Here is a 26,071-nt window from a genome sequence, read left to right on the forward strand (position 1 = left end):
GTGCCTAGGAAGGACAACAGCGACCACAGAGTCAAACAACTCAGAGGTATGTACCCACAGTCTGTCTGTATGTGTGTTGAGTCCAGGCCTAGGTATGTGTGACGCAGTTGAAAATGAAGCCATGTGGGCCCCTGAAATGGCGGCTGCCTGACCTCTAAACTGGGACAATGCAATGTGAGGTAACTGCCCTGGCGTTGTACACCGTTGCTGTAGGCGGTCGAAGACTGCGGCGCAATGCTGCATTGGTTAACATTGGACCCTATGGGTCCCAGGAGCCAATGACAAAGTGCGCTGGCTGTGATGATACGCACGCTGCAGATGTCACCGCCGTGGATGTCACCGCCATTTTCTAGCTGTTCAATCACTCGATACCTGATATTCGACAGGAGAGGACCTACACTTCAAGTGCTGCTGTGACCTCGGTCTGGAAGAGACAATAACTCGTGCGTCTGGGGAAAGGGCCCCTGCCTTCACTGCACAGGAGTTGGAGAAGCAGTACACGCTACTCTACGGTCCTCCAGACCAACAGGTGAGTACACAGGGAGCAAGTTGTATGGGCTATGCCTGGGTGGAGAGGGCTGGTTGTAAGAAGGAAGGGGGCAGAGTTCTGCGTGCATGAAGGACTATGAGTGCATGTGCCACATGGCAAGGGTAGAGATGTGGGCCACTCACTTCGACGGTGTAGTTGGTAAGGACTTCTCTTCTCCCCCTGTACATGTCATGTATGTCAGCGCCCACCAGAAGAAGGATATTTGGCGTGCCATCGCCAAGGACGTCCGGACCCTGGGGGTCCATCAGAGACGGAGCACCCACTGCTGGAAAAGATGGGAGGACATTCGCCGCTGGAGCAAGAAGACGGCGGAGGCTCAGCTGCAGATGGCCTCCCAACGTGGGAGGGGTGCCCGTCGCACCATGACCCCCCTGATGTTCCGGATCCTGGCGGTGGCCTACCCTGAGTTGGATGGGCGCTTGAGGGCATCACAGCAGACACAAAGGAGTGAGTACAACATCATTCTGCGGAATTTGCACGCAGTGAAGGTGTCTGATTCCTCCTCCGATGGCAGCTTCCTGGTGTTGGCAGACCCTACTGGGCCCACCCATTCTCTGTCATCTTCCGCCACCCCCATACCATCTCCGCCCTCTCAGTTGCTCCCCACCGAGGTGCTCGTGCCAGTCACCCAGGAGGGTGGGTGTCTCCTTTGCCTCAGGCACCTCATCCCATGACCCAGTCAGCCCTGCTGCCCTCACATAGGAGGCTATTGACCTCCTGAGAACCATCTCTGTAGGGCAGACAACCATTGTGAATGCCATCCAGGGGCTAGCATCCCAGATGCAGCAATGCAATGCATGCCTGGAAGGGATTCACGGTACCTTGTCTGGCCTACAGAGATCTTTTCAGGCTCTGGCCTCCTCTGTCACAGCAGCCAGTGTCCCTGGTTTTTCTGTCACCCCTCCCACCACCTCTACACCTTGCAGCACCCCACTCCCTTCACCCATCCAGAGCACACATACAGACAGCCATGCACACAGATCATCACACAAGAAGCACACAGAGAAACACAAGCACCACATTTCCCACCACAGGCACGCACACACCCAACATACCAAAGCACACACAACAACATCCACTCCCCCCAGTGTGTCAACCTCCCCTGCCACCCTGTCTGTCACCTCACCATGCACACCCACACACACTGCATCCTCAGTCACAGCTGCTGCCCCATTCATGCAGTCACCACAACATCTGACATCCAGATATGCACCCCTGACACCACACCTGCACTCACCACGACTACATTTACAGACACTTGCAGCACACTCACCAGACTTGCAGACACCCAGACAACATCCATCTACACTGGCAGCCTGTCTTCTCCCGCTGTGTCCACCACACCTCCTCCCAAAACACTGAAACGTTCCCACACATCCACACCACACACATCAACCACCCATAAGCATACTATACAGGCACCTGCATCCACATCTGTCACACCTACACCTGGTACGAGCACTCCCTCAAACTCTAATCCCAGACCTGCCTCAAAACCCCCTCCAACTGCACCTTAGAAGTGTTTACTATCCTGTGTTGACCTGTTTGAACCCACTGGACCACCCCATCTTGTCCCTAAATGTTCCCATCTCCTTGCCCAGTCCACTCCTACCTCGTCTAAGTCTGCCCCAGAACACCCATCCCATTCCCCTGTCCCTTCCCCAGGGAGGAAGAAGTCCTGTGTTGCCCCAGGTCCCTCTGCCACTCCCACTTCAGGCCCACTCCCCCTCCTCCCAAGGGCAAGCCCAAACCCCCTCTACCTCCTAAAACTGCTAGGAGGTCCACAACCACCAAAATGTACCTGTTGCCTGAGGCAGTTGGTGGGCCTAGGGGACCAACAATGTCAATATCCAACCTCTCAAAGGGAGTCCCAACCACTGGCAGTGGTATCAAGGGGGGCTTTGGCCTGGCAGGTGACACAGGAGCTGCAAAACTCCCTGACTTTTTCTGACATGGGGGGGCAATAAAAATGGTTGACCAGCCTGTTCCAGGTCTTGGTTTGTCCCAAATGTCCAGCTAAGGGAATATCATGACTTAAAGGGAGGAGGAATGCTCTATACTTCTGAGGGACCACCACTCTCCACTCTCCTGGTTGCCCCCCTTGTATCTCTCAGAGCTTCCACCTCAGTCCCATTGACTTTAGGCATCTGCCTATACCTCTCCATACTGGGAGGTAAGGTGGCTATAGTTGCAATGTCCACCCCAACCTTGGACACTAAGGTGACCTCTGTGTACCCTGCTCCCAGCCCTAGGCCAAGTTTTACTCCACTAGCAATCCCATGGGGCTGCCCACCAGTGGAGGGCTTCTTGGGGAAGATAGCATCCCCTCTTTTGTGTCCAGGTTGAAGACACTGAAAGCACTTGCTGACCTTACCAAGCTCCTGAAACTTTCCTGCCTTAACCGGATAATAATGCTTCCTCTGATACCCCTTCCCCTTAGAAGTGGCATGGCTCAGGGCTCCCCCACCTTGAGATGTTTTTGGGGACTCTCGTGAGGACCCTTTGGACTTGTTATCATCTTTCCTTTGGTTCATCCCCTAAGAAGAACCATGTGCTTCCTTTTTCTGATCACCCCCTATGGGTTTCTGGTTAACCCTAGTTCTTAACCAGTCATCTGCTGCCTCCCCCAGCTCTCTGGGATTAGTCAACTTAGGCTCAACTAGATATTGGTGGAGCTTCTCTTGGGCACAATTAGTTAGAAGGTGCTCCCTTATAATCAAATTGTAAAGTCCCTCAAAAGTACTTACCTTGTTGCCCTGTATCCAGCCCTCTAGTCCCTTAACTGAGCTTGTCTTTTAGGTGTCCCTAAACTTAAGCCTATACTGCTCTGGGGTGAGACCAAACTTCTCAGTCAAGCACCTCTTCATGCTAGGGTATGAATCTGCCTCCTCCCCACTTAAGGTCAGAAGCCTAGCCCTCCTAGAGGTGGGGGCCAACTTCCACAGAAGTGGACCTCAGTACTGGGGCTTGACTCTCCTCATCTGGAGGGCCCTCTCAAAGGCTCCCAGCCACTTATCTATGTCATCCTCCTCTACATAGGCTGGAACTAACACCTTGGGTAATCAGGGGCAAAAACACCTACCCATAGACATTTCAGCTTCTCTGTCACTGCCACCATCTATTTTCTCTTCCCATGCCCACTTTTTCTTTTCCAGGGCCAGCGTCTCTGCCTCCAAAGCTATATATGCTAGCTGGGCTTCCAGCTCTTTTTCCCTAAGGGCCAGGTTTTCTCCTTCTGAAGGGACCCCCTTCCCCCAACTAGCTTTGGGTATGGCCCTGGTAACTGTGTGTTGTGATGACTGGTCTTCCTCCTCCTCACCAAGGCTCCCTCCCTCCCCTGGGTGGTTGGAGCTAGCATCCTCCCATTCTTCTACCTCATCTGGAGCTTCCTCTGGGCCTTCTTCTTGGGCCTCAGCCCATGATGTCAGGAGGTTTAATCATGACATGGTTTCTTGGGTTAGTGGTAGCAGGCAACCCCCTCTCAGTACACAAACACCTAAGCTGGGCTACTGTCATTGTGGGTAGGCTAGCAGGATCAAGCTAAATGGTTCCCTAGTTTTGTGTAAAAAAAGAACTTTGTGTAAAAATTGGAAACAAGAGTTTAGAAAAATCACAAAAATTCAATAATTGAAATTAATCAAAATTATTATTATTTTTTTTGTTTTTTTTTGCACTAGGACAATTTAAAGGATTTTTATTTAGCTTTACTCAAAACTGTAATGTGATACTGAACACAAGTACATGATCCCACCAGTGCGCACCAAAAATGTTGGAAAATTGATTATTGTTAAGGGCAGGTAAGTACCTACACTTAGCAATAGGTCATTAACCCCCACTAGGTCAGTTAGGTCTTAATCAATTAACCACAGCTCAACCCTTGGTAGCTTGGCAACAAGCGACAAGGCTCAACTTAAGAGACAAAGGGGTTCATTACAACATTGGTGGTAAAAGCCGCTTACCGGCGTGCAGAAGACCACCAATACACCGCCGCGGCCGCGGAAATCTGCCACAGCTATCATGACCCACATCTCGTAATCCGCCGAAATTCAGACACCCACACAAGTCCGCCACACCAAAGGTTAGTGATAAACTGGCGAAAACAATACCTCCACCGTCGCGCCAACAGAAACACGCCCATGCTATCACGACCCACAAATCCACGTGGCGGTCTTTCATACACGGTATTCCATTGGCGGTACACACCGCCGCCCTCAAAATACACACATCTCCAAAACACTGCCACATTGGACAATTCGAAATACACACACGATACACATACAAACACCACTCCCACACACCCAACACAATATAAAACACACACCCACATCACCCACAAACCCCTACGACCAAAATTATTGACGAAGGCCAGAGAGACTGCACAGCATAGACAACCCCACCACACAGAGGCACACAACACCATCACTCACACAACATCCACGCACAAAACACAACACACCACTACACATCACCACACATCACCTACGGCAAAGACACCCCAGGTTCTCCGAGGAGGAGCTCAGGGTCATGGTGGAGGAAATCGTCCGGGTAGAGCCACAGCTATTTGGATCACAGGTGCAGCACACCTCCATTGCTAGGAAGATGGAGCTATGGCGAAGAATAGTGGACAGGGTCAACGCAGTGGGACAGCACCCAAGAAATCGTGAGGACATCAGGAAGAGGTGGAACGACCTACGGGGGAAGGTGCGTTCCGTGGTCTCAAGACACAACATCGCGGTACAGCGGACTGGCGGTGGACCCCCACCTCCTCCCCCACAACTAACAACATGGGAGGAGCAGGTTTTGACCATTATGCATCCTGAGGGCCTTGGGGGAGTCGGTGGAGGAATGGACTCTGGTAAGTCAAATCTTAACTATCATATCCCCTACCCTACCTGCATGCTATCACAGACCCCCACCCTCACCCCCTCCCCTATCACTCCAACTCCTCACTAATGTACTAATAACACAAACTACACATCCCAACACCAAGCCCTGCATGACACAACAAAGCATGGACACCCCTCACTAAAGCATGCCCACTGCACATACCCATAACACCCCACCAACCATCATCACACAAGCCCCCACACAGGAATGCTAGCACAGGGGTACACGGTCACCCGCCCATTGCACACCATGACACACACAGATGCAATAATCATGCTTTTACACCTCTGCCGAACCACTACCCAACGTCACCAGACAGGAGGGTCCAGACATCTCTACCCCACCCACAGAAGAGGCCAACAGTGATGACAGCAGCTCTGACCAACTGGATCCAGATGACCAGCCTGGACCATCATGGGCCTCAGGACAGTCGGTTCCCCTCGCACAGGAACAGCCCACCACAGACCTTCCACCCTCTGGTAACACCAGCATAGCACCCACCCAGTGGGCCCATACCTCTGAACCCAGGACACGTCAATCAGCTGTGTGTCCACCACTACAGAGAACCCAGGATAACCCACCACCCCAACAACAACAGGGACCTGGGGGCAGTGGTAGTGGGCACATGGTCCAGGGGACAGAGGCACAGGAACACAGGGGAAGTGGGAGGGCTGCTGTGAGATGGGGGCAGACAGGCCAAGGGAACCCACTCTCCATGAGGCCCTCTCCTCCATCATGGGAGCATACCACCGCTCCCAAGAGATGATGGCTACGGTCCTGGCCAAGGATCAGGAGACCCAGCGCATGCAACAGGAACAGTATTTGGGGTTCATGGAGGAACTCAAAACCATCAGCTCCGCCCTGGCCACTATCGTAGGGGTGCTGAAGGACATACTGAACATCATGAGGGACACCATGGCACTCCAAGGGGCCCCTGACACTAGCATGGACGATGAACTGCCCACCACCTCCGCCGGCGCTAGTGGACAGGACGCCACGCCACAGGACCACCACACCAGCACCCCACCCTCTGCAGATGGAGAACTACCCCGCAAGCGGTCCCTGAGATCCAGGAACAGGACAGAGCACAATGGCAATACCCCCGCCAAGAAATGAGACCACCCTGATTGTCATCCCACTGTCCCACTTTGTAACCCTGTCCATATTGGAACTGCCCCAGCTCCACTTCCTATGAGACTAATAGACTGGACTCTGCCATGGACATTCCTCCACCATCACCCCTCACCATTTTACCACCCCCTCCAATACTTAGCACTTCAATAAACACCCTTGAAGCACAAAACAATCTGGAGTCAGTCTGTGATTTCAAAAATGTGTATTAGCTATGACAGTGACAAAATCCGTTCTCAAATGTAATGTCAAAATACCTATGTCACACATCACAAGTCCATAAAGAATGTAAGCAGATGACACACTTTGGTAACCACACCTGTGAAACCGAAATAGAAATGTACAACTCAGTTACCAAATAATGCTTGAAATTGACAGACAGGATAGAGGTAGAAGTGTGAATGTACTTGTAGTAGGCAAGAATGTGTTCTCACCTGTATGTCACTGGAAATATTGCCGGATGACTGAGTCCCTGTTGTCAATGTTTTCTTCCTATGCTTCCTCCTCATCACTGTCCACAGGCTCCACAGCTGCCACAACACTGTCACCTGGACCATCCTCCTGCAGAAAAGGCACCTGGCATCGCAAAGCAAGATTGTGAAGCATACAGCAGGCGATGATGATCTGGCTCACCTTCCTTGGTGAGTAGAATAGGGAACCACCTGTCATATGGAGGCACCTGAACCTGGCCTTCAGGAGGCGGAAGGTGCGTTCGATCACCCTCCTAGTCCGCCCATGGGCCTCATTGTATCGTTCCTCTGCCCTGGTCCTGGGATTCCTCACTGGGGTCAGTAGCCATGACAGGTTGGGGTAACCAGAGTCACCTAATAGCCACACACAGTGCCTCTGGAGTTGACCCATCACATAAGGGATGCTGCTATTCCGCAGGATGTAGGCGTCATGCACTGAGCCATGGAACATAGCATTTACCTAGGAGATGTACTGGTCTGCCAAACATACCATCTGTACATTCATCGAATGATAACTCTTCCTGTTCCTGTACACCTGTTCACTCCTGTGGGGGGGGACCAAAGCCACATGGGTCCCATCAATGGCACCTATGATGTTGGGGATATGTCCAAGGGCATAGAAGTCACCTTTAACAGTAGCCAAATCCTCCACCTGAGGGAAAACGATGTAGCTCCTCATGTGTTTCAGCAGGTGATGATTAAATGTCGCTCCTCCATTGTCAACAGGTCCACCAGATGTCGGTACACCAGGGGATTCCGCCATCTCCTCACATGTCCCAGCTGACGGTGCCTAGGAAGGACAACAGCGACCACAGAGTCAAACAACTCAGAGGTATGTACCCACAGTCTGTCTGTATGTGTGTTGAGTCCAGGCCTAGGTATGTGTGACGCAGTTGAAAATGAAGCCATGTGGGCCCCTGAAATGGCGGCTGCCTGACCTCTAAACTGGGACAATGCGATGTGAGGTAACTGCCCTGGCGTTGTACACCGTTGCTGTAGGCGGTCGAAGACTGCGGCGCAATGCTGCATTGGTTAACATTGGACCCTATGGGTCCCAGGAGCCAATGACAAAGTGCGCTGGCTGTGATGATACGCACGCTGCAGATGTCACCGCCGTGGATGTCACCGCCATTTTCTAGCTGTTCAATCACTCGATACCTGATATTCGACAGGAGAGGACCTACACTTCAAGTGCTGCTGTGACCTCGGTCTGGAAGAGACAATAACTCGTGCGTCTGGGGAAAGGGCCCCTGCCTTCACTGCACAGGAGTTGGAGAAGCAGTACACGCTACTCTACGGTCCTCCAGACCAACAGGTGAGTACACAGGGAGCAAGTTGTATGGGCTATGCCTGGGTGGAGAGGGCTGGTTGTAAGAAGGAAGGGGGCAGAGTTCTGCGTGCATGAAGGACTATGAGTGCATGTGCCACATGGCAAGGGTAGAGATGTGGGCCACTCACTTCGACGGTGTAGTTGGTAAGGACTTCTCTTCTCCCCCTGTACATGTCATGTATGTCAGCGCCCACCAGAAGAAGGATATTTGGCGTGCCATCGCCAAGGACGTCCGGACCCTGGGGGTCCATCAGAGACGGAGCACCCACTGCTGGAAAAGATGGGAGGACATTCGCCGCTGGAGCAAGAAGACGGCGGAGGCTCAGCTGCAGATGGCCTCCCAACGTGGGAGGGGTGCCCGTCGCACCATGACCCCCCTGATGTTCCGGATCCTGGCGGTGGCCTACCCTGAGTTGGATGGGCGCTTGAGGGCATCACAGCAGACACAAAGGAGTGAGTACAACATCATTCTGCGGAATTTGCACGCAGTGAAGGTGTCTGGGTGGGGGAGGAGGGCTGTGGGTTCCCCTAGGCCAGGGCGAGTTCCCTAGGCTAGGCCCCTCCGTAATGCAGGCCATGTGGCACTACATCTCACCTCTGTAGAGTGCCAAGTACAGGTATACATGCCCCTGTGTCATCTATGTGTGCTGATGTCCACCATAGCCATGTAGGCCATATCCCAGGAACTACATCAGTATAGCGCAAGAGTGCAGCTTATTGCAGGGGGCTGCATTGTCCGCCAATGGTAGCGGTAAGCCATGCACTCAAACTGTCTTTCGTCTGTTGTCCCCCCCCCTTTTTGTGCTCTCCCTGTCCTTTTGTGCATCAGCATCATCAGGCGGAGGTACAGTGGCACCGCAGCACAAGGGAGCTGCATCCCACATGGCCATGGAGGGCCACACCACGGACTCTGAATGCACCAATGGGACAGAGGGCAGCTTCACGGCAGTCACCTTATCAGCAACCAGCGACACGGACTCGTCCTCCGATGGGAGCTCCCTTGTGGTGGAGGCAAAATCTGTGCCCCCCACTTTTACAGGTATAGCTGCCACCCCCCCTACCAGCACTGCCCTCCCAGCAGCCCCTCAGCCTTTGCCCCGTGCCCGCTCACCCAGGAGGTAGGGCATCACCTTCGCCCCAGGCACCTCAGCCCCTGCCCCTGTCACCTCTGCTGTCCTCAGTGAGGAGGCCATTGACCTCCTCAGGTCACTCACTGTTGGGCAGTCTACCATTGTGAATGCCATCTAGGGTGTAGAAAGGGAGTTGCAACACACTAATGCATTCCTGGAGGGCATTCATTCTGGTCAGGCTGCCCATCATCGAACCCTGCAATCTCTGGCCTCAGCACTGATGGCAGCCATTGTCCCTGTGTCTAGCCTCCCCCCTCCAACTTCCTCCACCCAGACCCAATACCATGTACCTCTGCCTATCCCAAGCACACCATCAGACCAGCCTGCACACACATCAACACACAAGGGAAGCTCAGGCAAACATAGGCACCACACATCCCACAGGCATTCACACAAGCATCACCCACATACAGAAACAGCAACATCCACTGCCTCCACTGTATCCCCCTCGTCGTCGTCTCCCTCCTCCCTCCCAGTGTCGTCTACACACTCACCTGCATGCACTACCACTACAGCCACTAGGACCCGCACCAGCACACCCACCACCACACCCCGCTCACCCGCACTCACCACCCCACTACCATTTACACGTCCCCTGTGTCCTCTCCCAGTGTGTCTGTGACACCCCCTCCCAAAGTACACCAACGCGGGCACACACACACCCAACATCCATCCACCTCACGACAGCCTCCAGAACATGCACCTGCACCCAAATCATCAAAAGTTACACCTCCTACAATCACCTCCTCTTCCTTCACTCCCAGGCCCCCTCCAGCTACCCGTCCCAGAGTTCGTCAGAAACTTTTCCTGAGCAACGTTGACCTCTTTCCCACCACCCCCTCTCCAATTCATAGGTCCGGTACTAGCACCTCAGCCAAAAAATCTCCAGTACCAGTGGTGCCTGTGGAGTGCACTGGGCACCAGGGCAGCCAGTGTGACAACGAGCCAAAGCACAGCCAGTTCCCCCCGTGAAGCACCAGAAGTTGGACAGTGCCCGACGGGATAGGGGGAAGAATCCAGCTGGCAAAGCCGCTCACAAGGGTCCCGGGGGAGTGTTGAGTCAGCTGTGACTCCTCCCAAGGTGGGGAAGGGGCAGAAGGAAACGACAAAGTCTGGGAAGAGCAGCACGGTGGAGAAGGCCGCCATCATCCCCGCTGCCCAGTAGGCCACCACCAGCCCGATCGTCACTGGTCAGGAGACCAGCGCCAGAGTCAGTGCCCATGAGGGCAGTCCCATTGTCACTGGTCAGGAGACCACCGCCAGAGTCAGTGCCCAGGAGGGCAGTCCCATCGTCACTGGTCAGGAGACCACCGCCAGAGTCAGTGCCCAGGAGGGCAGTCCTATTGTCACTGGTCAGGAGACCACCACCAGAATCAGTGCCCAGGAGGGCCCCGGCAGCCACAGCCCCGCTGGGCAATAAGGGACCGCCATGGCAAACACTGCTGCACAGGTCAGAGACAGCAAAGTCAAGCACCGCTGAACAGGGCAAGCACCACTGAACAGGGCAAAGACCGCCATGGCAAGCACCGGTGAACAGGTCAAGCACAGCTGAACAGGGCAAGCACCGCTGAACAGGGCAAAGACCGCCATGGCAGGCACCGCCAACTCAAGCACTGCTAGCCCATGTGCGGCAGGGGCAGTGACGGAACTGGGACCGTCACAGTGAGAGTGATCCACTACCTCAGTCCTTGGCAGGATGAAGCACTCTGGGCACAGAGCCCCCTCCAGAACCAGTGGAGACATGGATCCACTCCGTCTGTCCTGCACAGGATGAAGCACTCTGGGCACCAGTCCCCCCTCCAGAACCAGTTGAGACATGCATCCACTCCGTCTGTCCTGCACAGTATGAAGCACTCTGGGCACCAGTCCCCCTCCAAAACCAGTGGAGACATGCATCCACTCCGTCTGTCCTGCACAGGATGAAGCACTCTGGGCACCAGTCCCCCTCCAGAACCAGTAAAGACATGCATCCACTACCTTACTCCTTGGCAGGATGAAGCACACTGGGCCCCAGTCCCCCTCCAGAACCAGTGGAGACATGCATCCACTCCCTCTGTCCTGCACAGGATGAAGCACTCTGGGCACCAGTCCCCCTCCAGAACCAGTGGAGACTGTCATCCACTTGAGAGACTGTGGCTTTGCACTCCCCAGGATATGGCAGTGGGCAACCCACCCACTTGTGAGACTTGAGAGACTGTGGCTTTGCACTCCCCAGGATACATCAATGGGCATGGAGCCCCCTTGTGGATTTGGCGTGGTGCTGGCATCCGGCTGAGGTGCCCCCCCCCATTCCCTTACCCCTGGGGTGCCTGTTGTATTTCTATCTGATGCCCTAGCAGTGTTCTCTCCGTTTTGCACAGGTATCGTGTGTGGGCCTCGCCCAGGCATTTTGGGCCCAGTGGTCCACGGACATTGAATGGTGCATACCTGCACTACTAATCGTGATGTATCTTTTGTTGGATGTGTATATATATCTGTATATATTTGGTTACTGTATTTTGGTACATTACAATGGTTGCACTCATTTCCTTTTGTCTTTGCATTCTTCCGTGGGGTTTTAGGGTTGTTACTGTAATGTTTGGATATGCACTGGTGTGTGTGTTGTAGTGGGTGAGGGTCGGGGTGGGGGTGTTGCGTGTGTATGTCCCTGACTTTTGCCTCCCCTATGACGTAGGTGCTGTACTAACCATTGTCTTCGGCGCCGGCATTGATGATGATCGTACAGGAGCAGGAAGACTATTGCAGGGAGTATTTGGAGTTCCGGCTCCATTGTGCCCTCCTTCCTTGTGGAGTGTGTAGAGGTGAGCGTTTTCCCATTGAAAAGGCTGTTTCCGCCGTGTTTTTATCCACAGAGAATCCGCCCCGGAAAAGGTGGCGGATTGGTAGGTTGTGATACTGTAGGCGGTACTTTGTCTCCCGCCTGTCTGTTGGCGGTGACCGCCGCGCTGCTTGTCTGTACCGCCGTGGCGGTCTGAGTGTTAAAGTGGCTGTCTTTGTTGGTGGTTTCCACCACGGTCATAATTCCCTTTTTTTTCCACCGGCCTGTTTGCGGTCTTACCGCCGCTTTAACACCGACCGCTAGGGTTGTAATGACCCCCCTAATCTATTATTATAAAGTGATTTTGGATTTTTAAACTGTTTTCTGTGTTTTATTTAATTACTGTTTTGTGATATTTGAATGCTTTACGCTTTGTCTCCTAAGTTAAGCCTTACCGCTCGTTGCCAAGGTTGAGCTGGGTTTAATTTACTGAGACCTAACTGGACCTAAGTTGAGGTTAGTGGCCTGTTGCTAAGTGTAGGTACTTACCTGCTCTTACCAATAACCCATTTTCCAACAGTTCCTCAGAACTCTCTTTGGCCCCCTCAGTCAAGGAGATCTGCCAGTACCCTGATGTCAAATCAAAAGTACTGAGGAATTTGGCAGTGCCTAGACTGTCAATGAGCTCATCAGCTTGGGGATGTGGTGTGCGTCAGTCTTGGCGACAGAGTTGAGACGGAGTTGAGATCCAAGTAATCCATGCAGAACTGAATTTGGTGCCCGGTGGCACCAGGGACTTTTGGATGTCTCAATAACCCCTAGAGCCAGCATCTTGGCCACTTCATTCTTGATGCTGGCCTTCACCCTCTCTGACCAACTGTACATTTGATTGTTTACAACCAATTTCCCGTGTCAATGTCATGTACACCCAGGTGTGTGAGTCTAAGGGTGAGGGAAAGCAGAGAAGTGTACTGCTCTAATAACTGATAACAGTCACCTTTCTTGTCCAAGGACAGTGAGTCAGAGAGATTGACACCCTTACTGACCCATCATCCTCCTGTTCAGAGAGGAGTTTGGGGAGAGTTTCACTACCCTCCTCCAAACCCTCATCTATCACCAGGAGCATGATGATGCCAGACATCTCAAAATGAGGTTTCAGTCTGTTGACATGGACTACCCTTATGTGGTTAGTAGGGGACTGGACGTCCACTAAGTAAGTGGCCTCGCTCTTTCGCTCCTTGATCTCGTATGGACTAGTCCAGAGATCTTGGAGCGCTCTGGGCTATACTGGTTCCATAACCCATACTTTGTCTCCAGGTTGAAACTCCACCAGAGTGACCTTCTGGTCATACCAGTGTTTCATAACTTCTTGACTGCCCTCGAGGTTGCTCTTGGCCTTTTTCCAAAAGTGGTGCATCTGGTTGCAGAGGGCCAACATGTAGCCGACAACATCCTGGGGGGTTTCCTAGGAGCTTTCTCTCACCCCTCTCTGACAATGCTTAAGGGTCCCCTAACAGGGTACCTACACAGAAGCTCAAAGGAACTGAACCCTACCCCATTCTGGGGTACCTCTCTGTAAGCAAAGAGAAGACATGGTAAGAGGACGTCCCACTTATGCCTCATGGCAGTTCTGTGACCATGCCCTTTAAGGACTTGTATAAAGTTACACCACATGCATCCCACCTAGACTTCATATACGCAGACATGAAGTTAGTGCTTCTATCAGACACTACCTCCTTGGGGAACCTCACATGGGTAAAGATCGCCATCAGAGTTCTGGTCACCGCCGGTGCAGTCACATCCTGAGAGGGATTGTCTCTGGGTAGCGGTGGCATGGTTCACCAAAACAAGGATACACCTGTTGCCTAGGGCATTTTGGGGGTCAAATGGACCAATGATATTGATGCCCACCTTTGGATAGGGGGTGCCAATGATGGGGGTGGGATTAGGGGAGCCTTCTCCAGGTAAGTAGGCAGCGGGGTAGTGTGAGAAAACAGGGCTGATTGCAGAGGCCCCATAACTTTTTGCCCCCATTTTCCTCTTTTTGCTGGTGTTTTCCTGACTTTGATGGTGCCCTGGGTACTGCTAACAAGTCGCAGGGCCTGTGCTCTGTGTAAAATGGATATGCAAATTAGGCTAATTATAATTGGCTAAGTTAACCTACCTATAAGTCCCTAGTATATGGTAGGGCATGTAGGTTTAGGGACCACAGCATAGGTGGTGCACACCTAGGTGCACTGCTGAGGTGCCCAGTGTCATTTTAAAAGCAAGCCTGCCTTGCTGGCTGCTTTTAAATTAAAGTTATATGTAAATTCGACTTTGGAATTAAAGGTACTTCCAAAGTCTTAAACTACCTTATTTTTACATATAAGTCACCCCTAAGGTGTGCCCTATGTGCCCCTAGGGCTGGGTGCCATGTAACTGTAAGCAGGGACTTTATAAAAATAGATTTATAAGCCCTGGTGAGGTAAAAACAGCCAAATTCGTTTTTCCCTCATTGAAGTAAATGGCCTTCATAGGCTAGAATGGGCAGACTTTATTTTAAATTTTAAAGTCTCCTTAAATGTTACATACCAAGAATTTGGTATCAAATTGATTGTTGTAATAAATCCCACAACTTCCAGTTGTTGGATTTAATATAACTAGTTCAGGTAAAAAGTTTAGACTTTACCTAAAAAGTTGCCAATTTCAGCTCTGCATTGTTTTTGCTGCTGTGCTCTGATTGGCCAGCCTGCAGCAGCTTCTGCCAGGCTACCTTGATGAGGTGTGAAGTGGCCTGACTTCACACAAAGGAATGTGCTTGGGGGAGAGAATCTCCCCTCAGCAGATGGTGAGGCAGGAAGGGGGAGGGCTGCCAAACTGGTCTTCAAAGGCAGAGAAGGACATTTGCAGCACCCAGCAACACCCCCAGATCCTGCAACCCCAGACAATTAGGTGCCCCCTTGATTAGATTAGGAGAGGGCAGGAGAGGGGTGTGTTTATGATTTTTAGCCACACCAGTGGGTGGGCTCAGCCAGATGTAACCTCCAAAAATCAGATTCATCCATGTTGGATTTTTAGAGACTGTTGCCTTCTGGGATGGATTTTTGCCACACTTCCCAGGAAGTGGTCATCACAGGGGAACGACCCTGTCCCTGATTGGAGAACCAGGGCCCCCCCTGCTTTTCACCCAGGAGCAAGAATAAAACTGGCAGACCTGCACCCATGCCTCAGATCCCCTCCAGAATTCAACAAGAAAGGAACTAAAGAAGAAGAAGGACTGCCCTGCTGGACCCCTGGCCTGCACCTGGAACCTGCACTCAGAAAGACTGCACCAGCTGCACACTTGGGCTTCACCACAAGAAGGACTTTGCCTGGCTTCAACTGGTTCAAGGAGGGACTCCCTGTTTGCTACAGGTGAAAAATTGCTAAACCAGAGTCCCCTGCACCAACTCCTGAAGAAAGCGACCAGCTGACCACTGTCCAGTGGCCAAAAAGGAGTTTGCGCCAGGTGCATTCTGGGAGTTGAAGTCCGCACCCCCCAAGGACCATCACAGAACTTCTGGACCCTTGGGGTGAGCTGTGGACCCCAAAAGAACCTTAAAAGAACATCTGGGTGAAGCCCCAGAAGTTTGGAGAAGATTTGACAAATTTTGTAAAAAAGCTCCAGAGAGGGACCGACCCGCCGCGTAAATTCTAGCCGGCTTGCCTCAACCGCGCCCCGGCCTGACTTCGTGGTTCGTCCCGGTAAAGAAAAACATCCGAAAAAGAGACTAAGGGGGTTATTCTAACTTTGGAGGAGGTGTTAATCCGTCCCAAAAGTGACAGAAAAGTGACGGATTTACCACCAGCCGTATTACGAGTCCATTATATCCTATGGAACTCGTAATACGGCTGGTGGTATATCCGTCACTTTACCGTCACTTTTGGGATGGATTAACACTCCTCCAAAGTTAGAATAACCCCCTAAGTCCGAAGGTAAAAAGTTGACCGGGACCTCCCAGCCATCGTATCCGAGAAGGGCTCCATGGACGTCGGATCAAGATCCAGGTTTACCCCGGTCGAAGGATTTTCATCTCGAAAAAATGACTAAGTCCTAAGGTAAAAGTCTCCACCGAGGAAACCCACATCGCGTATCCGGACAAGGGCTCCAGGAGGTCGGATTCAACTGGCAGGTTCGTCCCGGTGAAGAAAAACTTCAAAATAAAGACTAAGTCAGAAGGTAACTTTTTAACCGAGGCCTCCCGCGACCTGTAGCCGAGCAGGGCTCCATCGCGGTCGGCCTGAAAGTTTGACTTTGCCCCGGTCGAGGTGCAACCAGATCACCCGATTGGCGCTTTTTGTTTCTAAGCGCTAGAAAAGTAATAATTCTTTAAAAATTCATATCTCCGGTTCCCCTGAACCGATTTTAATTGTTTTTGTGTCATTTTAAAGATAAAAATATAAACTATTTTTATAAATTGGTTTTGGATTTTTAAACTGTTTCCTGTGTTTTATTTAATTACTGTTTTGTGATATTTGAATGCTTTACACTTTGTCTCCTAAGTTAAGCCTTGACGCTCGTTGCCAAGCTACCAAGGGTTGAGCTGGGATTAATTTACTGAGACCTAACTGTACCTAGGTGGAGGTTAGTGGATTGTTGCTAGGTGTAGGTACCTACCTGCCCTACCAATAACCTATTTTCCAACAGGTAGAAAGACAGCAATTCAGCAAGGCACCAGGCCAGCAGTCTAGTAAAGTGGCAGTCTTTTTGCAGTACAGCAGTCCTTCTTTCTGGCACATCATTCACATGTTCAGAAGTGTACTGAGGAGTTGGTGTCTGTGGTCCCCTTTTTATAGCCTGGTGCCTGGTTCTGAAGAGTAGGGGAAACTTCTAGAAGGAGTCTTAGAAGTGCATGGAATTTCCTGCCTCCCTTGCCCTGGATCTAAGTTGGCTGCAGTGACAATATGAGGCTGTTAGGTCTTTTGTGTAAAGGCAGGGCACAGGCTATTCAGTTGCAAGTGTGGCTGTGCACAGCTCCACCTTCTCAAGCTTCCAGCAGATGGCCTGTTAAGGCATACCTAACAACTCCATTGTGTAGCTGTCTGGAAGGAAGTCTAATTGTCAGTTACACCCAGTCATGTGACCCATTGTCAGGCTACATGCACAAAAGGGCAAGGGGTAGAAAAATGCTAACAGTCTAAAAGTGCCATTTTTAAAATTGTAATAAAAACTGCACTTTACTATTAAATAGAGTTTATGATTGAAATTTCACGGACACTAAACCAGACATAGCGACCAGCTCCCATTTGGAAATTGCAGCTTATTAAATGCAATAAAAAATCCCCAATGTTAACTCATGGGAAGGGTAGGCCTCATAGCAATGAAAAATGAATTTAGGAGTCTCTCACTAGAAGGGCATGTAAATCTTAAAAGTACATGTATCTGGAATGGATCAAACCAAGAACAATGGGAGCCCTTGCGTGGAGACTCCTATTGACCTTGGTTGGATCTCTTTCTGTCACAGCCACTATGCCCAGCCACACAAGTTAGGCAGAGATTTTATTGGCACTGGTGGGTTAATGCAGGGTTGTTGGTATTTTGTGAATTCCTGTGGATCCTTCACAGAAATGGAGGAAAAATGTGTGACTTCAGACAAAGTTGGAGTTTTCCAGAGCATTGTGGGTAAGAAAACATCATGGGATTCACACAAGGCACACCATCCTGGAATCCCATGGTTGTCTACTTTTAAAAATGTCTGTGGTTGGTAGGATTCCATGGGTGGCAGCCAAGTGTGGCCCAAAATCACACTGCTTCCCCTATTGTTAATCTCTCCATGTAGCACTTTAATGCCTTTTGTGTCAAGGTCTCTTGGCCCATGAACACAAGTGAGGTAACATACATTTTCCTTACATAAATGTGTGGAGAATGTTTGTTTCTTGTCACTGTTTGAGGTTTGCAGGGCTTTTCAGGTAAGAAAATGGTGTGGGGTGCATGTGACGCACACCACACTAGACTTCTCCAGCTGTCTCATGTTCATTAGTCTCTGGGTCTGGTAGATTTTTAGAGGTGGCAGCCTACCCAAGCCCAAAATGTACAGCCATTCACCATTATAAGGGGGAGGATATTGGGAGTTATCCAAGCTTTCCCTGCCCACAAGCAACATCAACACCCAAAAGAATCAAATGTCCTCTTGCTTGTCATTGGGATGAGATGCTTTAGCCCATGGGGAGCAGAAAGACTGTTGTCCCCATCAGTTGGGCTGGGAGAATAACCATGCCAGACAAGCCCCACCCCTTTTTTTAAATTCATTGGTGTCTAGTGGGCTTTCTGCTTCTCCGGGGGGCTGATCTGGGTTAATTATCCACATCAGATCCCCAGGGTTGCAGAAGGACTGTCCCCATTTATTTGGGGTGGTAGCATAGCCATGCCCATGGTGGACAGGCTCCCCTCTTTCTTCTTTTTTTTAAAAATGACTCCTTGTCATCCAATGGGCTTTCTGCCCCCCAGGGTAGATCGGGGTAATGACTCACATCTGCTCTCTAGGGGGGGCAGAAATAATTTGTCCCCATTTATTTGGGGTGGGAGCATGGCCATGCCCGTGTTGGCCAACCCCTACCCTCTTTGAAAAAATTAATAATTCCCCGTTGTCTAGTGAGCAGAAAGACTATGCCAATTTTTTTAGGGGGTGAGGCATTGCCATACCCTTCCTGGGCAGCCCCCACCCCTATACTCAGAAAAAATAGTCCCTAGTATCTGTGGGCTTTCTGCCTCCTAGAGGGGCAGATCAAGGGCAATTGTGCCATCTGCCCCCAGGAGGAGAAAATTGCCCCTGGGTTGCAAAAGACCTTGCCCAAGGGGTGTTCCCCCATCCCTGGTGGCTAGTGGGTAGATCTTTGCTTGGAGATTGCCTTCCTGAGGTGACCAGCAAGCAGGATTCCACTGGGCAGAGGTACCTTGGGAGAGGGGAGATTCTCTTCAATTGTCATTGCAGTAAATAAAAAAAATACTGCTTAGGAAGTTCTTTCCAGGCAGCCTGAACTGAAAAAAAAAAGGACTCCCTCTTTTGCGAAACAACAGAGGGGCCTTTAAATCCCTCCCTGGTGATGACTAGTAGCCATCAGATGCACCAGGGAGGGTGTGTGTTTGACAGCCATTGGCAGTCACATGCACCAAAGAGGTTAAAAAATGCAACAAACAAAACCGATATCTCCATGTGCAGTAAGGTTTTTATTTATAAAAAAGGAAAATTAATCTGTTACACACAATACTAAATTATACACACAAGGGTACTAATATTTATAAAATGGCAGATGAACATACCTATGGGAATATCCTCTAAGGACTCTCTTATCATGCAGGGGATCACACAGGTCAAATAACTACCCACATTTACCCTGGCTTAATTGTGCTGACTTTAACGATCAGAGCACCAGCAAGCCGTACCCACTAAAACACATACCTCCTATTTGTAATCACACAAAATCAGGCTTACTGGATTTGTCAGCGTATCATGTTACTATTCAGATGCATAATTTAAACTCAAGCATAAAGCACATAAGTATTGAAACACTTTATTGATGACAGCATTTTATATGTGTGGACAATGTGTTCAATATTTCGGACTTATAATCTTTCCTTTATATTAAATAAGGTTCTTAAACAATCACAGGATCTAACAATACAAGTTAATGGTCCACAGAGCCATAGCAAATCCAGGAGTGCTTGAAACTGGCTCCAAAGTATCACTGGATCACCATTCTTGTGATTGTTAAACTTAAGACGCTCCAGTTTGAAATGGAAGTGAGGCTGCTGTGGGGGGCTGCTGAACTCCTGACTATCCCGAGATCCCACTCCAAATTTTGATGGGCACCTGTTCTTTTGGGAAACCCCTTCACAAAATTAGTACATTTTATTAAAGCCCTTGGAGGATTTATGGGATGAGCTGTCCAGTTCCTTTGAACTGGCTATGTCTGGCAATTAATTGACTTTTCCAAGTCAGATTTTATTGGGAAACATCCGGAACAATGAGTCAGGAACAACGCTGTCGTTCACAACGCAAGCGTCACCACGATTGCCGGAACAACAACTCTCTTTTTCTCTGCCTTAACCATGCATGTGCTGGGCAAGGCACATGTGTGGTTAAGTCAGAAAAAAAGGGAGAGTGCACCAGGAGAGAACGTGGTCATGTAAGTAGGACTGGGGCAGGGTTGGGGGTAGTTTTTAGGGGTGGGTGGGTTAAGGGAGGTAGAGTTTTTTTTGGGGGGTGGGGTGGGGTAGTTATTTTTTTTTAAGGGGTTGGGTAGGGGGTCGGGGTAGTTATGTTTTCAGGGTGGCCAGGTTATTATTCTTTTAGGGCGGGTGGGGGTCTGGGTAGTTATGTTTTTAGGGTGGGTAGAGGGTCAGGTAGTTATGTTTTTAGGGAGAGTGGAGGGTCAGAGTCATTATATTTTTAGGGCAGGTGGTGGGGAGTTGGGGTAGTTATGTTTTCAGGGTGGGTGGGGGCAGGGTAGTTATATTTGTGGGTCAGATGGGAGAGGGTTTGGGGTAGTAGTGTTTTTAGGGCAGGTGGTGAGGCGTCAGGGTACATTTGTTTTTAGGGCAGGTGGGGGTGCAGGGTAGTTATGTGTTAAGGGCGGGTAGGGGTGGGGTAATATTGTTTTTAGGGTGGGTGTGGTGTTGGGGTACTTGTGTTTTTAGGGTGGGTGATGGCGGGGTACTTGTGTTTTTAGGGCCGGTGGGGGCGGGATAGATATGTTTTTAGGGTGGTTGGAGGGGTCAGGTAGTTATATTTTTAGGGTGGGTTGGGGTCGAAGTAGTTATATTTTTAGGGTGGGTGGTGGGGGTGAGGTACTTGTGTTTTTAGGGTGGGTGGGGGTGGGGTAGTGATGTTTTTCCGGCAGGGGGGTAGTTATGTTTTTAGGGTGGGTGGGGGGTTGGGGTAGTTATGTTTTTAGGGTGGGTTGTGGGGGGTCGGGTACTTGTGTTTTTAGGGTGGGTGGGGGAGGGTTGTAGTGTTTTTAGGGTAGGTGGGGGGCGAGATAGTAGTGTTTTTAGGGCAGGTGGGGGTGTTGGGTAGACATGTTTTTAGGACAGGTGGGGGGGTCACGTAGTTGTGTTTTTAGGGCAGTTGGGGGGTGGCATGCTAGAACCACGCATGCTGTTCTACATATGCCTTTACTAGGCATGCTTATACAACGGAACATCATTGTCAAGGCATGTGTGGTAAAGGAATGCGTGGAAACAATGCGGTCATTGTTACGACTGTGTTGTTCAGGCATGCATGGTTCACGCATGCGTTGTTCCATCATGCAGCCGATATTCTTAATAAAACAACACTTTACGGCATATTGTTATTCTTTTACTAGATAACACTAGTGTGGGGCATCAGGACCCTTGGTTCCAATAGCTTCATGGGAGCTCAACCCTATGTGGTCTGGCTGGCTTCCCACCAATATGGCAATCGCTCTTCAAGCTGCAGCAGAACCAGCTCCTTACTCCTGCCCTCCCTGCCTGTTACTACAATAAACCAGTTACCTATATGCCTCTCATAGACACAAGTGGAGCGGGCAGGAATACAAGCACACAGCAATATTTCCAGGGGACTGACTATCATGGGGCCTCTTAAGAGTTGGAGAATGACGCTTCATAAGCAGGACACTTTATTCCACAGATACTGTTTTTTCTATGACTTGTCACATCACTTTGATGTTTTATTACTTGTCCTGTTTGTGGATGAAATATTTTTTCTCTCTTATGAATAAGTTAGCAATAAATGTAGTTTAACCAAGGATATATTTATTTCCATTTGTTCAGAAATGATTCTTTGATCTGTCTTTGTTCTTTTATTAAGCAGTTTCTTATATTCTTGCCATTAGAGTGCACTTAATCCTCAGTTGATGTCAAATATTCTTCATTTCCATTTTTATAAAACGTTAGCTTTGTTGATTATTTTTCTGTAGGAACCATGGAGAGAGCAGTCAAACTAAGGTACAATAAACATTGTTCAAATATAGGAATAAAAATAACATTGTAACAATTTCACAAAACTTTGAAGAAAAAGACGACCATCTATGTCAATTCAAATTTGTAATATTGGAAGTTGAGACATTGCCAGAAAGTGGAATGAATGCCTAACAGAAAAGAATACAGTATGAATCATATTGTAGAGAATATTTTGTATCAGTACAACCAAATGGACTCAATGAACTACAACATTTAAGTTGTTTTTTATCACTAAGGATGAATTATAAATAAGGAATGAAAGGAATGTAAACATATAACCAAGGTATAATAAAAATGAGTACAAAGTAGTTTAATAATAGTCAGATCACTTTTATTATCAAGAAATAAATGATGTGTTGATGGGTCAGTACTCAAGAGTGTGAGTATGTAAGAATAAGAAAAGTATATGAGAATAGTTGAAAAGGACATGATAAATGAGTAATATAGTAAATGCAGGCGGAAAACCAAAAATAACAATTAAGAAAGACAATGAATAAATTAATAGAATCATTAGTTGAGGACTAAGCAATAACGTGGAAGATGAATAGGAAGCATTCTTTAATACAAATCAATACCAAATGGACCTATTTTTCAGATCTAGAGAAAAGCAGGTTTTTAGACCTCAAAAATAAAGCGCCAGCAAATATTGTGGTGCAGAAAAGATAAACTCCCAAAGATTAACTTTGTTTTCTCTAAACAAAAAACAAATGCTGGGTATTGACAAGAAAGTTGAGTGACAGTCCTCATGACCAAAACATCTAGAGAACCATTATTGTGACACTGCAGCTACATACCTTTATAACCCTGGTGCTTTCCATGAATTGAAGCTGGTAACGTCCCTCCTGACAGGGTGCAACCACTGATGATTTATAGCCATACTCAAAAGGAGCCCTTAGTCTAGAATACAATTTTTAATTTGCATGGTAAAGTACATCTTTTTTTAAAAAATTATATCCTACAAATTTAAAGGAAAATACGCAACAAAATCAAGTACACTTAAACGTAAGTATATCATTTGCAAAACATATATGTACATTTCCACCACTGTGTCTAAAAGGCTATCACAACTTAACGCCTGCCTGCAAAATACTGACACATATATCACACCTTTCTGAAGGTAAGTTGCATTTTGTTAAAGATAATTTTCTTTTTAGTAATATTTTTGGTGTTTACTTTTATTCTTGTCACAGTGTAAAATAACCTCACACATTTTTATTGTCAAGAAATCATTTTATCCATTAAGTTACCAGAGTAATTTAGAAAATCAGAATATGTACTACAAGCAAAACACACACCAAAAAAAAACTACACTTTTCCACAGGAGGTTTGCCTCTACTAAAGAAGTAAACTTTTGTTTATTTCTATTGTGTGCCCGTTTTCCAAGTCTTTTTCAGGGCATCTTTAAAATTTGCATTTTTTAGAGTGTATATAATGGGGTTACAGAGTGGAGCAAAAGCGATATGTGACAATGATGATATCTTGCTGTTATCAACTGAATATGTTGAAATGGGTCTTACATAAGTAGAAATGATAGATCCATAAAATAAAATAACCACAGTGAGGTGTGAGGTGAATGTGCAGAAGGTCTTGTGCCTCACCACCTTAGATTTCATTTTCAGTATGGATGAGGTGATGTTGATGTAAGATATTATGATAGACACAAAGGATGTAAATGCAACTGTACCACCCAAGATGTATGTCAATGTCTCTATTGCCTGTGTGCTGCTGCAAGACAGCTTCAGCAAGGCTGCTACATCACAGAAGAAATGGTTGATTGTGTGGGATGCACAAAAGAATAGCTCTGACATTAGTATGATGTGTGCTACTGGAACTATGAGACCAACTATCCAGCTTCCAGCAACCAAACAAATGCATGTTTCCGCATTCATGATGGCCATGTAACATAATGGATTGCAGATGGCAACATAACGATCATAAGCCATGACTGAGAGCAGAACATATTCTGTGGACAAAATAGCCATGAAAAAGTATGCCTGTAGGAGACATTCTGTAAGACAAACATGTGTGCCTTGATTAAAGAAGCGGGCTAGCATCTGTGGGAAAATTGAGGTTGTGTAACTGATATCGAGAAAGGACAAAGCTGAGAGGAAAAAATACATGGGCGTGTGCAGCTGTGAGCTGGAGTAAACTGTTGTCATGATAAGAAGGTTTCCCACTAGAGTAACAAGGTAAATCAACAAAAATGTAACAAAAAGAGGAACTAGTAACTTTGGAACATCTGAAAATCCAATAATGATGAAGGTGTCCGCAGAGCTCCAATTTTCAATTTTTATATTTTCAATGGTGTGAGGAAACGTGGACTCAAACTGGAACTGGGAGGAAAAAACACACAAACTGTTAACTTAATATGGACACTGTTTGGTGTTCCAGAGACAGCATGGATGAAATAAACATTCCCAACACCGTATAATTAGAAAATGAGGAAAGCACATAGAAAATAGGTGCAGTGGAGCAAAAGCAATTCATCAAAAAAGCTGCTTATAAATTTTCAAGGTGACAGGTAGACTTAAGAAACTGATAGGTATCTAAATGTGGCAATCATATAATCCAGCAGAACTTTGACCTCACCTTTTTGTTCATAAATGACTGCCTGAATCAAGAATAAAAGCCTACCTGAGGAAACAGCAGAGGGTTGATGCAAATAAACAAGCATTGACAATGGCAATAGTTCTGCCCAATAATTAAAAGTGCCTTTTGTGTCACTGAATTCTTTAGGCACTCCATAACAAATCACACATGTCCTCTGTTGCATTCATTCTTCAATCCACTTACTCATTCTTATTTACATCTTCTGACCCAATCACAATAAAACACACACAAACTCAATAAAATATGTATGATAAATGAAAAGACCACAAGTAGAACAATGAAAATCTGCTGCAGTCTAAACGCAGTGGACATATGCTTGCAATGATGAAGTGAAACATAGCACGGGTGTCGGTCTTGCAGAGGTATTGTAAATAATCTATAATTGTTCTAAAGTCCCACATGGCCGTCATATTCAGAACCAATGTGTTAGCCATCTTGAAATGGTAAAACAATGGTACACTATGGACAATAACATTCCAACACCGTTTCCTGGTTTAGAGTAAATGGCCATGCACAGCAGATGAAATACGTGGCAAGAAAGTGAACCATTAGCACTGCATGGAGAGATGTAGCAATGTCTTAAGAAATATTAAAATAAAAAGTGTAGAGGAAATAAATAAAAGAACTATAAACTGAGATAATTGGAAGCTAACGGATTGGCCAACCTGCCCAGACATTGAAGCACATTCATTTTCAGGGGGATGTACAGATATGATCTGAAAATGCTGTCATTCAAAGAGAAAGAGAGTCAGTGATTAATAGGAACTGAGCCATTTCACCATGCAATTAGCTTTCATGGATGGAAACAGAGTGTAAATGACACTCAGATAAACTGATGGCAAACCAGAGCTGACTCAAGACCTTTAAAGTACTGTTGTGTGTGGATATATATAGATATAGATAGATATAGTTAAAGATCTAGATAGAAATATAGATAGATAGATAGATAGATAGATAGATAGATAGATAGATAGATAGATAGATAGATAGAGAGATAGATAGATGGATAGATGGATAGATAGATAGATAGATAGATAGATAGATAGATAGATAGATAGATAGATAGATAGATAGATAGATAGATAGATAGATAGATAGATAGATAGATAGATAGATAGATAGATAGATAGATAGATAGATAGATAGATAGATTATTCAATGATTGATTTCTTCGGTACAAAATCCTGTCAGCTTGGAAATATTCTAGCAAGAATAACAACAGTGGAAATATTCCCTCCATG

Source organism: Pleurodeles waltl, chromosome 7, assembly GCF_031143425.1.
Source record: "Pleurodeles waltl isolate 20211129_DDA chromosome 7, aPleWal1.hap1.20221129, whole genome shotgun sequence".
Classification (NCBI taxonomy): domain Eukaryota; kingdom Metazoa; phylum Chordata; class Amphibia; order Caudata; family Salamandridae; genus Pleurodeles; species Pleurodeles waltl.